At 57.3% G+C, this 14,651-nt stretch overlaps 1 protein-coding gene across 2 annotated transcripts in view; it reads left to right on the forward strand.

The window, feature by feature from the left end:
• DAB2IP (DAB2 interacting protein) overlaps nucleotides 1-14,651 on the forward strand; it is a 69,175-nt gene that overhangs the window by 25,228 nt on the left and 29,296 nt on the right. Inside the window, exon 1 of one of the 2 annotated variants that reach the window (XM_040482181.1) lies at nucleotides 3,476-3,646. The exons of the other annotated variant lie outside the window; for it this stretch is intronic. The gene's annotated coding sequence lies outside the window, so the exon portion shown is untranslated. Of the gene's footprint in view, nucleotides 1-3,475; nucleotides 3,647-14,651 lie in introns of those variants that run through there. 2 annotated transcript variants of the gene reach the window in all.

A 14,651-nucleotide genomic window follows, 5' to 3' on the forward strand; every position in this document is an offset into this window, starting at 1 on the left:
GCACACTAGAGTAGGTGAAAGCAAAGGAGATGAAACCACCAAAGCAAAGTGTCCTTCTAAAGGAGAGTGCCCCCTTGGAGAGCAGTTCCAACCCCTGGAGGAAAGGGCGTGAGGTGGCAGGAAGGGAGTTGGGAGAACCTCAGTGTGGCAGGGAGGCTCTGGTGACCTGGGTTTCAGGGAGGGTGTGGGCTGTCCTCTGTCAGCAAGGAGAGGATGGAAACCGTGCCTGGCCTCGGCCCCATGAAGGCCCTCGGGAGAACCACTGGGATAGGACAGGTGTGTTAGGAAAGGGCAGGAAGAACCGCCCAGTCCCTGGGAAGCAGGGGAGGATCAGGTGGTGGCTCAGACGTTCCTTCTTTGTTGGGTTTACCAGTGGCTGGTGCTCCCATCGAATCCTATAAGCAGAATCCTTGGAGGCTGATGCAGAGGGCTGGAGGGGCCCCCTGAAATGCTCTTTAGCGGTTCTCTGGGCTTTTCCTTCTCCCTCTCTCTGCAGGGCTCCCTAACTGCCCTGTAGTGGCTCATTTTTTCCTAGCCTGGGGGACCGCCTGTCCCTTTTCTTCCCCCTCTCCCTATTTGGTCTGTCTCTGGGTCCAAGGCCCCTAGAGAAGAACATTGTAGAGCTAGGTTTACTTAGAGGGTCTTTTCACTTTTCCCAGAGCACAGCTAGGGTTCATTTATACTGATAGCTTTGCTCTGGAAGGCTCCTTTGTGGTTTGGCTTCCAGAGAAGTTTGAGATCTTTTTCAGGGCATTTTGGTAGCCAAGACCTTGACCTCCCCCAAGGTTTGGCTGGCTGTGCAGGGAGTTTAGAAAGTGTTTGGCTTGGGGGAGGGACCCTAGGGTTGGGGACAACCTAAGTTCTAATGGTCCTCAGGTGGGTTCTCAGTATATGTTGGATGAATCAATGACACTCAGATATTTGTGTCCTTGGGCTGCTGGGTTGTTTTGTTAAATGCTTCCTCTGCATCTGGTTAATCAGTGGTACATCTGCTACCTGCAGGGGATAGAGTATTTCCTTGTTTTACACCTGGAGAAACTGAGGCCCAGAAAAGTGATAGGTCTTGTCCAGAGGTTATTGTTGCTAAGTAACACCACCAGAATTGCATCCCAGGCCTGCAACACTCCGCCTCCCCCCCACCCTGACTCCCGGCAGTGAGACCATCCTTACTGACTAACCCTGTGGGTGAGGAGGTGATGGTGGGGTGTAGGGCACCGGGTCTCTCACTGCCCCTTACAAATAGTGGTCATATGCTCTGCCAAGGCTATAGGACATTCCTCCTGACCACCTTTTTCCTCTGGTACTCCATATCCTCCCATCTTTTAGCACAGGCAGGCCTTGAAAACTGGTCAAGCCTTGGGGGCTCTTGGAGCCAAGGGAGCCCCCAGCTTCTTGGAGGCTGTTTGTGTAGCAGGTGTGGGGTGGCTTGTGTGGCTGTTGCCAAACTCCCCACAGGAAAGCAAGCTTGGCTGCCTAACATCCCATGGGAGACACCTGAGATGGAGCCTACCCCCTCAGTGGGGAGTGTGGGGAGACCGAGACCTAGAGAAGGCAGGGGTGGGCCTGGGTTCTCCCTGGAAGGATGAGGAGGAGGCCTTATGCTCCCTCCCAACAGGCCAGGTGGCTTTTCTCTGTTGCTTCCCTCCTCCTACCCAGCAGACCCCAGTTAGCCTGGGAGCAGTGCAGCACAGAGGCAGGCTGTTTACAGGTTTCTAAGCATTGGGGCCACAGCCCACCCTTTCCCAGTCTCCATGGCTTTCTGGCCTGGATGCTTCTGGGGGAGGGCAGGCATCTGGGAAGTTCTACAGGGTGGTCTTGCATAGTAGTCACTGAGGATTCCAGTTGGACCTCTGCCCCACCTTTTTAACAGGAGGAAACTGAGGACTGGAGAAAGAAGTGACTTGCCCAGGGTCACTACCCAGGAAGCCTTTTCCCACTTTGTGCCTCCTAGCAGATCCTGGGGCAGCCTCCTTCAACCTAGCTAATCCGGCTGCTCTTTCTTAAGTGCTCACTTTGAGCCGGGCCTTGTTCTGTAATTCATCAATTTCTCATAGCAACCCTGTTGTGAGGTTAAGTGCCCATTTTACAGAGGGGAAACAGGTGACTTGTCCACAGACACTCAGGTTGTAAGTGACACGGCCCAGATTTGAACTGTCTGGCTTCAGAGCCCGTGTTCTTAAACCAGCAGCCTACCCAGCTTCAAACTTGATTGATTACCAGACTTCCCAGAAACAGAAACAGAAAGGTAATCTTTGAAGGAGCTGGCCCTTTCAGAGTTAGGCCTGAGGACGCGGCCTGGCCTTGGCCTTTCTGATTGTTAGAGGATGGCTGAACAGCACCTACAGTGTGCCCAGCCACTCCAGGTGCCAGGAAATGGCCCACCTTTCTTAGAGGGCTGGTTAGGCCAGGTACCAAGGCCCAGGCAGTGAGGTCTCTCCTTTCTTCCCCCCTGCCCACTTCTGTTCTAGCAGCTGGGCAGGCCCTGCCCACCCTTGGATCCTAGGGGCCTTAAGAGAGCCCCAAGTCCTGCAGCCCTACCTCCATTCTCATGGACAGTGGAAGGGCCTTAGCCAGCTTGCCTGAGCCCTGCGCTCGGAAGGACGGCTCTCCTCACTTGTCCCCACCTCTGGCCACACAGCCTTTCGGGAAAGGAATGAGGGCCTGAGTGTCAGGTGCCCGTTCCTGCAGGGCTGTGGACCTGCCTCTTTCCTCTCCTTGACCTCCTCCTCTCTCCTTTTTCTGTATTTCACCCTTACCCAGCGTTTGTCTATCTCCTGCCGTGTTGTGTCCAGGCATGATTTCCAGTCTTTTCATCTGTAAGAAGGGAGACAATACAATTGGCTTCACAGGGTTCTGAGGCCCAGACAGAAAGCCCAGTGGTTGGGCACCTGCAACAAGTGAGTCCCCACGTAACCCCTACATTTTACCCACGAAGGAAAGATGCTAGTGGGTATGGAACAGGTGGGACCTAAGGCCCGGGGTGGGGAAAGCGGGCCTCCCTCTGGAGGGGCCAGGTGGGAGCAGGAAGCCTGGCTTTGCCTGGGCTCACCGGCTTTGCTGCAGCTTCCTCGATGGGGTCCAGGGAATGCTTGTCTGTGGAGTGGCTGTGTGGAATCCTGGGACAGTGCTATGAGGTGTGAAGCGCTGTGTCTGGCGCATAGTGAGTGCCTAAGAATTGTGGCTGCGGTGTCTGCTCTTAATTCTGCAGATGCAACCGTGTTTTGGGGTTTTGGGGGTTCTTCAGGTGAAATTTGGATTTTTAGTATTGTGCATTTTGTCTAGATCTTCCTGAGAAGCCCAAGGCCTCCATTCTGGTCATGACTTTGGGGGAGTTTTTTTGGTGTTTGCGGTCTTGGTTTCCTGTACCGAAAAAGGGATCTGTGCCTTTAAGTCCCCGGCAGCCCCGAGTGGGACACTGGCCCTTTAAAAGCACATTACAGAGAGTTGGAACTTAGCCTTTGTTTAACTAGCAGTGATTAGTCCCAGCGGACAGAGCTGGAGTGGTATGTCTAGGACCAGAGCGCCGTTGGATTGGCTGGGCCCGGTGGGGGACGGCGGGCAGACCGGTGGCTGGTGTGGCCCTCGGTTTCCCCCGGCTTGGCGATCCTGGTGATCCTGGTGATCCTGGTGGCCGTGCTGAGGGATGGTGAGTGGCCTGATTGTCCTGATCGGCCTGAGCGGAGGTTGGAATGCGGGAAGCTGCCAGCCCCAGGGCCCCTGACCAGTGTCCCGGGCCCAGGGAGACCCACGTGAGATGGATGGGAGGGAGCAGGCTGGGCAGAGAGGGGTTGTCACAGGTAGCGATCTTGGGGACTCTGTTGTTCTCCAGTGATGGTGTCTCTGTAGACATGTGCCGCCCGCCCAGAATGTGGAAAACAGATTAGCCCCGCCAAAAAGCGAAAAACTGAGAAGTGTTGCTGCCGGTTTTATTTTTTAAAGAGAGGAAATCCAGTGTCCGGTGCTTCTTCCCACAGTCAAATCTCGGGCCTAACTTCTTTGAGAACCGGGAAATGCTAGGAATGGCCGAAAAGTTTTCTGAACGGAGGATCTTGGCCTTTGCTCTGAGTCGCCCCACCCTGGGCCCGGCTGGGTGGGGCCGGGCTGGGGTTGGGGGGCCATGTCATCTCCACCCCAGCCCCCCAACCCCGGAGCCGGGCTCCTCCGCCCCCCGCCCCCTGCCTGTGTCTGCTCCCTGATCCGTGGGCCTGCAGGCTGGGGGCGGTGGAAGACCTGGAAGGCTGTTCTGGGCCCGGGGTGTGTTCAGCTCCGGCTTCCATATCTGAAACAGCGGTTGGGAGCCAGGGTACTGTGAGGTGGCAGTCTTTCCTGGGGAAGTACCTCTGTCTCCAGAGGAGGCAGGGATTCAGCTTGTTATGAACTGTCTGGTGGAGGGATCACGAGGGATAAAGGAGCCAGTGCTGTGAAGTGCTAAGCACTGTCCCTGGCTTGTTACAAGTCTCCGCGTCCCTTGGTCCCAGCCACCTTTGCTGTCACGACCGGGAGGCCGGTGGTGGATCGGACTCCTTCCAGCAAGGTGTCCTTCTCACCATTTGCCAGATGGGGGAAACGATCTACCCAGGGTCGCACGGGAGGTGACAAAGGCAGGGCTCAGTGTATAGTTCTGGTGACCCAGGGTTTCTGTAAGTTCCTTGAAAGTTGCTGCATGTGCTCATAGGATTTTTGTAGTTTTGGTGAAAGCCTGAGGCTTTGACAAGCAGTGAAGATAGTTTGGAGCTAGAGCCCAAATTGCCAGTCCTCCAGCCCTGCCCTGGTGGCTGTAAACTGTGACCTGGGGCAAGCTGCTGGACCCCTCCGAGCCTCCACTTCCCAGTGTGTGAGGGGGTGGGTGGTGTGCATGAGGCAAAAAACCCTGGAGGGAGTTGTCGGTTTTGCGGGGGCATGTGTCGTGGAGGTGGTGGTCTTTGAGCCAGGATTGATGGGTAAAGAGAACTTGGCTGCTGGGAGCATTCCAAGCATCAGTGGGCAGCCCAGTGCTGCTGGGTTGAGAGGTACCTGGGAAGCTGTATTTAAAAGCATACGACAGAGGTGCCTGGGTGGCTCCGTTGGTTAGGTGTCCGACTCTTTTTTTTTTTTTTTTTCAACGTTTATTTATTTTTGGGACAGAGAGAGACAGAGCATGAACGGGGGAGGGGCAGAGAGAGAGGAAGACACAGAATCGGAAACAGGCTCCAGGCTCTGAGCCATCAGCCCAGAGCCCAACGCGGGGCTCGAACTCACGGACCGCGAGATCGTGACCTGGCTGAAGTCGGACGCTTAACCGACTGCGCCACCCAGGCGCCCCAAGTGTCCGACTCTTGATCTCAGCTCAGGTCTTGACCTCAGGGCTGTGAATTCAAGCCGTGCGTTGGGCTCCACGTTGGGTGGAAGCCTACGTGAAAAAATAAAGTATATGGCGTTACTGGTTGGAATCCTGTGCGCCAAGTGGCAAGTGACATTTTGGGCTAGTTCATCCTAGAGTCAACCAGTGCAGGTGGGAAAAGATGGTGGGATCTCAGCGTCTGGCATGTTGTCTGGCCTTGGAAGCCCTGCAAAGTCTTGAGGTGGCCGCGCTTGCGTGAGCATCGGAAGCCCACATTTAGGAGACCCTTTGGCTGCCTCCTGCCTTTCCCAGGTGTGGGGTGTCACAGGTGAGGCAGGCATTGTAGCGCCACAGGTGGCTCTGATGCGTGGTCGCTAGGAGCAGGAGGAACTCAGCAGCTACACCCCAGTCTTTGACATCTTGAGTTCCTGCCTTTGTTGGTGGCCTGAGAGCCTGTGGCTGGCAGCCGCCCTCTCCTGCTGTGTTGCTGCTGTTGAATGATCCTGGCTGTTTCCTGCCAGTTACAGTCTGGGAAGCAGAGCTCTGGTGTCCCACCCGCTGGGACACCCAGATAACGGGCTTTGGGAGGAAGAGGGAGCCGGGGTCCCAAGGTCCCCGGGCTCAGTGTTGGCATACTGGAGGCACTCAGTAGCTATATACTGGGGCGCTGGATTAACTCAAACCAGCAGTGGGGGCATAAGCAGGGGCAGGAAGGGGCAGAGTGCCCAGGGAAGGGTAGAGCCAGGGCTGGTCATAGGGCTCACTGCATGTCAGAGGTGGTGTCATCCCCATTTTACAGATGAAAAAACGGAGACCTAAGTCACGGAGCTTTGTAAGGAAGGAGACCTCACTACATTAGACTGGTCATCAACCAGCATGGTGCCAGGAGCTGGGGCTGTGGTGACAAATGGCTGGTCATAGGTTGAGGCAGGAAGCTTGGTGCCCAGGAACGGGGGAAGGACAGTCCCCACATCGCCTTGTCACCCTAACCTGAACAACTTGCACAGAACAGAAGGCCACATGGCATGGCGCTTGGGTAGTGGGGGGAGGGGATGAGAGGGGAGAAGATGCTGCCTGTGCCCCGCCCCCAGCCCCCTCCCTCACATTCCTTGGAGGGGCCAGCTGAACCTAGGAGGGCTTCCTGAAGGTAGAGAGCTGAGAGGAATTAGATAAGCCAGAGGGGAAGTGGCTTCCGTGGGATGGAAGTCCTTGGTTTTCAGCTCATTTGTTTTTAATTTCATCATCTTTACCCACTTGGGTCATGAGTCCCCAAGGCCGGAGGCAGCTGTTGGAGGTATTTATGGTTGCTGCTTGGGGCAGGGGGCAGGAGGGGAGCATTGTTGGGGAACCAGTCAGAAACCAGTCCCATACTCAGTTGTGTGATCTGCGGGACCAAGGGGGTGGATGGGTGTGTTCACATGTGTGAGAAGGAGACAGGCACAGACTCAGCTCGCGGGGAGGGAACACCTCTGCCAGGGCCTTGAACCATTCTCAAGAGTCGTCTAAGTGGAGAAGGTGGGAAGGGCATTCTAGCACAGGACCAACCTGTGTGCCGCGGGGTACAGTCCGGGTCCTCTGGGGCCTGCCATGTCAGCGCCTGAGGCCCGGGTCAGAGCTTTGGGTGCTGTGCTCCTGGGGCTGAGAGTGGGGGCTTTACTGGGGGAGGATGAGAGAGGCCGAGGGTTTGAGGGTGTCACCCTCGATCTTTCTGAGCACCCTGGCTAGGCTCTAGGCTGTTTCTCCTGGGGACCAGGAGCAGGAACAGGCCCAGATCTCATCCTATTCAATGAGTGTTGCTCAGATTCTCTTCTTTTAAAATTCAGGGCACTTCGCTGTTCTACTGAGGTTTATGAATGTTTAAAAACTGCTTTGCGGTCCCCAAAGTAATTTGACAAGTCTGACAGCTATTGATTAAAAACCCAAAATTATTCAGGCTGCAGGATGACTTGGGGGATTAGATGGAAAGTTTTTTGTTTCTTCTCACTCTGCATGCCCCTTGCCCCCCCAGCCCCCCCAAAAGAAAGTAAGATGTGTGGAGGTAAATGTGTTCCCGAATGCTTTTTGAAAACTCCGTTAGGGCTGCAGAACCACACTGGAAATGGTGGGGGTGGGGGGTGGCCAGGACACCGAGGGGACCAGAACCAGTACTCCTCACGTCCCTGGTCTCTTCCCAAGCACCGTGACCCCAAGTCACCTGCAGGCAGCAGTGAGGTATCACTCTGAAGGTACTGTGGCTGTGGTGGCAGTGGGAGGAGTTGTAGTGTTTAGTATCCGGTCCCTTATGTTCTTGGAGAGTTGACGTGTTGGGGCTTTTGTGGCGCTCTTGGAAGCAGGTGAGAACTGTAGCCTAGAGAGGGAGCTTGTTCAGAGCTGTGCAGCAAGTCTGTGGGTTTAAGGGAAAGGGGGGCCCAAGGTCACAGGCAGGTTAAGGGCGGACAGGAGCCCAGACCCCCCAGGCCAGGTTCCCCGCCCTCCTGTCTCCCTCTCAGTGAGGGCCTGGCCCAGCATCACGTAGGTACCAGGACTGTCCAGCTGAGGGCGATGTGGCCGTTAGGATCCCAGCTCTCATTTCTGGACCCCGTGACCCGCCCAAGCCACTCCACATCCCTAGCCTGTTGCCTCTGGTGTCTTAAAGCTTCCTTCATCAAGTCCTTGGATTTACCGGGGTGTGCATGGGAAAGGTCACTCCATGAGCTGGGGCTCTGCGGACCTATTTGAGTGCCGGCTCCCCCCGTCTGCTTTTTGTGCGGGGCCATGTTGGGAGAAGGCCATCGTCTTGGCAGGAATACTTGTCACACAGCTGGGCACATAGTAGGTGCTTAAGTGGTTGTTAAGTGCACATGGCCACAGTGTCGATCATTGAATCGGCATCTCTGGGGCACTTCCTGGGAGCCAGGCCTCGAGCTGCACCGTAGCCGTAGCATGTGATGAGCCGTCCCAGCCTCCTGTCCTGGTAGTCAGGGTGTGGACCCTCCTTTGCCAGCTCAGCCCTGCAGTATGAGGGGAGGCACAGGCTGCAGGAGTAGGGTGAAGTTTGGAGACCAGGCACCGGCCAGCCCAGGGCTCAGTGTAGCCCTCAAATAGGGTCACACCAGATCTAGTGACTGCTAGGACTGCCCCCCCTTGCCTTGGACTGACAGAATGCTGGGCCGAGAGGGGCCATGCCTCCAGGCTCTGTCATCCCAGGAAGGCTTCCCAGGCAGGGCAGGCAGCCTGCCTGCCTGCCTTTTAAGGACAGGCTCTGTCTCCCCTGGGCCATGGGAGCCACCAGGCAGCTGCATTCTTCTCCCCTCCCCTGGGGCCCCAGCTGGGCCAGAGTGAGCACTGGCCTTCTCAGCAGTGAGTTCCCAGGCCGGAGGGACAAGGCTGGGCCTGGGGAGAGAGAGCTCTGCTGGATGTTCCCGGTGGGGTGCGGCCCTGTTTGTGTCCCAGGACGCGGTGTCCTCCCCCTGACTGCACTCCAGCACCGGGCTCCTTCCGCTGTGGGCAGAGGCTTCCAGCATAGCTCCCTGGACCTCCTGGCATGTTCTGACATGACTCCAGAGTCCATAGGTCCTGCCAGCCCTCAGGTGGGCACCTCCTCCATTGAGATCAACCTTGGCCAGGACTTTTACCCCCTCCAGGCCTGGTTGTGGCCGTGGGCAGTGGCAGGGGACCACACAAGCATGAGTGGGACATTGGGTTGGGGAACGGTGTGCTCAGGAGTCACAGGCAAAGGGGCTAAAGTGGCCCCCTCGGCAGGGTATACTGATCACCCTTTCCTTTCTTTCAGGAAATTAAGAGCTTTTTTTTTTTTTTTTTTTTTTTTTTTTGAGGCATCCCAGAGCATTTGGGGAGATGTAATTTGTCCCCATTTTGCAGATGGGGAAGACTTGAGGCATGGAGAAAGCGAGGGACTTGAGTGGCCAGAGGAAAGGAACAGAGAATGACATGAGGGGTCCTTATCACCCCAAATGTCAGCAGCATCACCCACCCCGGAAGCTTTGGCCTTGCTCACAGCTGCCCCCCTGTTCCTACTGAGGCAAGTGTGTAGAGCAGACAGAAGGACTGGAACTGTCATGAGCGGCTGGCATTTATTTACCCCTGCTTTCTGGAGCCTCTCCCCTGCACTATCTTTTTTTTTAAGGTTTATTTTTGGGAGAGAAAGAGAGAGACAGAGAGAGACTGAGTGGGGGATGGGCAGAGAGAGAGGGAGACACAGAATCCCAAGCAGGCTCCAGGCTCTGAGCTGTCAGCACAGGGCCCAGTGTGGGGCTCGAACCCATGAACCGCAAGATCATGACCTGAACCGAAGTCGGACACTTAACCCATTGAGCCCCCCGGGCGCCCCTCCCCTGCACTCCTACTTGATCCTTACAACAGTCCTGTAAGGAATGTATGTCACTCTCCCCACTTACAGATGGGGAAACCGAGGCCTGGAGAGCTGAATGACTTATAAATGATCAAGGCTGAGTGGTTTTTGAGGAATGGCTGGGCACTGGTGACACCAGGCCCTCCTGCCCGCCTCCCTGTTCCCAGCTGTGGGTGGGGAGGGTATGTGTGTGTCTGCCCGTGGGGCTTACTCCACTGCCTACCTGTGCACCTGGCCTGTTACCCAGCAGCCCTCTAGCAGCGCAGGCGTCTCCTCCGCAGCATGTCTAAAGGGGCTCCCAGCTCCTGCTTGCACACTCCCACAGACAGGGTGCTCACTCCTCCAAAACCAAACCAGCTTGACCCATTTGGGGTCAGCTGTGCCTGAGCTGCGATTGGCTTCTCCTCGCCCCGGCTTTGCCCTCTGGTGGGGCATGCAGGGCAGCTCTCTCTGCCCTTTTGAGATTTGGAAGGAGATTCTGAGCCTCTCATTTTCCAGGCTATACAACCTCTCAGCTCCCCGCGTACCCCCCCCCCCCCCCCCACCCCATAGTAGCTGAGAACGTCCTCCCTGTGTCAGATAGGGCTTTTTAATTATCGCAAGTTTTTGTTTGTGGGTCTCCTCCCTCCTTGAAATAATGGGGAATTTGCTAAACTTCTGTGTCAGTAACCTTTGAAGAGAAAAAAAGGCTGGAGTTGAAAAACAGCTCGTGGGCTGGCTGGAAGGCTATCAGATAAGGCAGTGGCCCAGGAACTGGGACAATGTCCTCTTGTTCCTGCTCCCCAGCCCTCACAATGAGCTGCTGTGGGGCCTGGCTGTATCCCCAACAGTGGCTCCCTCGCCCGTTTCCTGGGCAGGGGCTGCCCCACCCTCGCCAGCCCCCCTGGCTCTTCCTCTCGGACCTGGAATGAGTGGGTCATGGTGAGCAGGTCGGCTGCCCGTGGCCTTTGGCTGCTCGGCAGCCTGGGGGTGACGGAGAAGGGATGGGGGCACCGATGGAGCCAGCCTTAGACTCTGCCGGACGGGGCTCGAGTCTCACTTGGCTCACTCGAGTCTCACTCACCCTGTCTTTCTGGGGTGCGGTACCTCAGTCCTGGTGGTTGTCCTGACAGCTAGGTGAGGAGACAGGTGGGCAAGTGGTGTGGCACGGGGCTTGGCCACATGGCCTGGGTGTGAGCCCTTGTCCGCCCGGGGAGACCGGAGCGGCACGGTGATGGTGGCCGCATTCGGGCTGGGCTTTGACAGCCGAGAAACAAGGATTTCGGCAGGCAGAGGGGTGCAGGGAGAGGCGGTAGGGGCTTCTGGAAACTGTACTGCTGAAGGCCCTGAGGGGGAAGGGGTTCAGGGCAGGGCAGGGACCAGCTGGGGAGGAGAGTCTAGGTCACTTGTCTGGGTGTGATGTGAGGGGCGTCTTAGGGAGGGCTCAACACCAGCTTGGAGCACTGTGGCTTGATTCTCTTTGGGCTGTGAGGGCAAGGCAGAGGGGCCTGTCCGGCAGAAGGCTGCCGCTGTGGTCTAGGTGGAGGCGGCCAGTAGGGAGGCCTTCCCACACTGCCCCCCGGGCCCTGGCCGAGATAGCTCTCTGGAGCAGAGGAGTCCAGGGCAGGTCTCCCTACCCTGTGTCCTTGGCTGTCTCATCGATGGTCTGGGAACCATGGCACCATCCCCTTGCCAGGAAGTATGAGGATTCCATGCTATGGAGGTAAAGGACCGAGCAACTGGGCTTGGTTGGGGAGGGGATCCAGGGCTTCTAATCCCCTGGGTCTGTTTAGAGTCTAGAGAATCAGTTGTGTCTAGGACTCAGGGATGTCTCAGAGGGATGGGACAGTGGGGAGGGGGGTGCAGCCATGGAGGGTACAGTGACCCCTGGTCTTGGGAGACATGGAAGGAGCCCCTCATACCTGGACAAAGCCAGAGCAGGGGCATTTCTCAGAGGTACTGGGTGAGCAGGCAGCTGCCCTGATGACCAAAGCTGGGTTCATCTTTGTCACTAGGGAGGATTGTCCTCATCCCAGCTGACTCCTCCTCCTTCCCGGAGCTTAGCTGACCTTGGCTGCTGGGATACTGGGACTTTGGTCTGGGAACTCGAGGGCCCTGAGCCTTGGTGCTGAGCCAGACCCCGCCCTATCTACTAGGAGCCCCCTGCCAGGCAGAAAGAGGGTCACAAGAGACCTTCCCAGCATAGCCTGATGACTTTCAGGCTCTGGGACCACGTACAAGGTTGCTGTCTCTGAGGAGTCCGGAAAGGCTTCACGGTGGAGGGTGCACTGATGCCGAGAGTTGAAGGTCGGCTAGGATGAGGGGACAGTGTATGCCTGGAGGCCTGCCTGTGGGAGTCGAGAAGAGCAGCCCAGGGTGAGGTGGAACAGGCAGGTGGGCCCTGGCTAGCGGGGCTGGCATTGAATCCCATGCAGTCCTGACCAGAAACCCCGTCTTCTGGACTCCAAGGCCCGAGAGATGGCTCTCCCTGAAAAATCCTCTTTACAGCACCTTTTAAGTGCATGTTCATTACTATTGATTTCTGTTTGAAATAACACTCTCCTCTTCCGGATAAAGAAGTGGCCCCAGGGGGGTGAGGTGTGGAGAGGGGCTGCCCTCTCGAGCAGGCTCGTTTCTCCCCTGTAAAGTAGGGGTGAACTCAGTACCTGTCTCTCGGCCTTGTGAGGATTCATCAAAGGGATGTGTGTGACGTTTCCTGTGGGCACAGCCCAGGGGTGCCAGCTCTGCCCTGGTGAGGAGGGCCGGGTGCATGGAGCCCAGTGTAGACATGTGGCGTGCCCGGCAGGGTTGTTGTGAGAATGAGCTCGCTCCTGGGCTGCAGACGTGGGAAGGCCTTTGGCCCTGCTTGGTGTGGTGGTTCTGGTCTCCAGGGATCACAGTAGATCACAGATCTGGGCACAGGAGGAGGCCATGCAGTGGGAGTGACAGGAAGGGACCTGATGCAGGGGTTGGGGGACACAGAGACCCTGTGTACAATGGCATCAGGCCCCAGACCCCCCCACACCACATGAGGCAGCCGTGGGCAGGGCTCCCAGAGCAACCAGGGCCCCATTCTAGCAGGGGCTTTGGACACATCAGGTAACTGCTGCTTCCTGAACCCCTTACCTTTCTGGGAAATGAGTAGATGAATATTCCTGGTAAAAAGGATGCCAAAGTGAGCAGCTGAGCGCCCTGTGCAGAGTGAAAAAGCAAGTACCTGTGGGTGGAGCCCTTCTCTCCTGGGAGTAGAGTGGGAGCGAGGCAGCGGCCAGCACCTGATCACCTCCTTTTCCTGAGCTTCCTGGGTAGGGAGTCCGTGCCTACTTGCTGCCCCCTTAGGGCCTGGGAAGTCTGCGGTGCCCTCCACCCTCCCTCCTTGCCTTATTGAACCTTTTGCCCAGCCTGGGAAGGCAGAGGCTGTAGGTAAGCAAGATGCCGGCCTACCAGTGCTGACACGAGGCAAAGGATTGGTGTGGTAAAGGCCTGCTTTGAGTAATTGATGGGGTGGGCTGGTGTGGGGGTATTTGGGGGTCCTGTGGGCCTGGGTCAAGGCTGGTTTCCTGGAGGAGGTGGTTCTTAGGCCGTTTGGTGATCCTCTTGGGTTGAGGAAGTGACCAAGTGACCACTCTCCCTTCCCGAAACCCGGTCATCTTATAGCCACCACCAGGGGCACACTCACCTCTGCCAGGGTCACAGAAGAACAACTCCCTCTGGACCTCATGTGCCCCTTTCTCTCTCGCCAGGAGCCTTGTGGGGAAGAGAGGAGGAACGGGCGGACTCCAGGTCGAGCGGGAAGGATACGTGTCTGCATGGGAATCAGGGAGCACAGGCCCACTGGCCCTGCCCCCATCCCACAGGCCAGCAGTTAGAGCTTGGCCCTCTAGACAGTGCAGAAATAGCCTGCCAGACCTTGGAGTAGCTGCCGCCACTCCCCCTCCCAGTGACCTCGGGTGCAAGGGGTTCGGCCTCTGTTCTGGGTCCCCCAGCCTGGAGAAGCCCACAGGAGGTTGGGAGGGTCACAGCTGCCCAGCTACAGTCAGGATGCCTTTACTGTGAGTTTCCCCACAGCCCTCTGTTCAGCCAGGAACCTTCCCAGGGAGGCCTGGGCCCGCTGGGGTGTGATTATGGAACCGGGTGGTAGGGAAGAAAGAGGAGGGCTGTGCAGCCCTGGGCTCCAGGATCTGGCTGCTTGGGGTCTGGGCTGGGCCTGCTGGGCTCCTGGGCTGTAGACCCAGGGCCGCTTTGGCTCTCCCTGGGCAGAGCCAGTCTACTGAACCATGCCTCCCTTTCCTCTCCCCAGCCACCTTGTTCAGGCGAGAGGGGGCCCTAGCCCGCTAGGACACCAGCTCCTCCCTCTGTACATCCTGGGTCCCTACTCTGCCTTCCCAGCATCCTTACCCGGCAGGGATTTCCAGGCTGGGCTGGAAAACAGCCCGGTCCCAGCCTGCCAGCTGGGTTTTAAGCCCTGGACAGCAAGCCTAGGGTGCTGTGGTTCCCAGCCCTTCCTAGGCAGGGTGGCTTTTCCAGCACCTGGGGCAGGGCATCTCTTGCACTGAGGTATGAAGCCCTATCCTGGGAGGGAGGCCTGGAGTTTGCCTTGCGTGGGGGGCGGCCCGAGGTAGAATCTTGCAGCTGAGGGGACTACAAGCCCACCCCCCGCCTAGGTCAATGCTATGATGGGGGTGAATAGGCCACTGGAGCAGGGCCTGGGGAGCTCTGTTAGCACCCAGAACTGAGTGGGGTGGTGGCCACAGTGCAGGTTTGTGAGGGCTGCCTCCAGAGACAGAGAGCTGGAGGAGCGGAGGTGGTGTCGCTGGCATGCCGAAAGGCTCGGGCCTCACGTGAGTGAGGGTTTGGCTGGGCTCTAACCTGACCTCAGCCTGCCTCACAGCTTCCCTCTGGTCCGGCCACTCCCCTGAAGCTCTCAGGAGTCCTACCTGAATGCGTCAGTTCAGCTTGAGGGACCTGAGCCTTGCCCTGTGCCAGCTTCATTCTAGGCAC

Source organism: Herpailurus yagouaroundi, unplaced genomic scaffold (assembly GCF_014898765.1).
Source record: "Herpailurus yagouaroundi ecotype Mexico unplaced genomic scaffold, PumYag 160, whole genome shotgun sequence".
Taxonomy (NCBI): domain Eukaryota; kingdom Metazoa; phylum Chordata; class Mammalia; order Carnivora; family Felidae; genus Herpailurus; species Herpailurus yagouaroundi.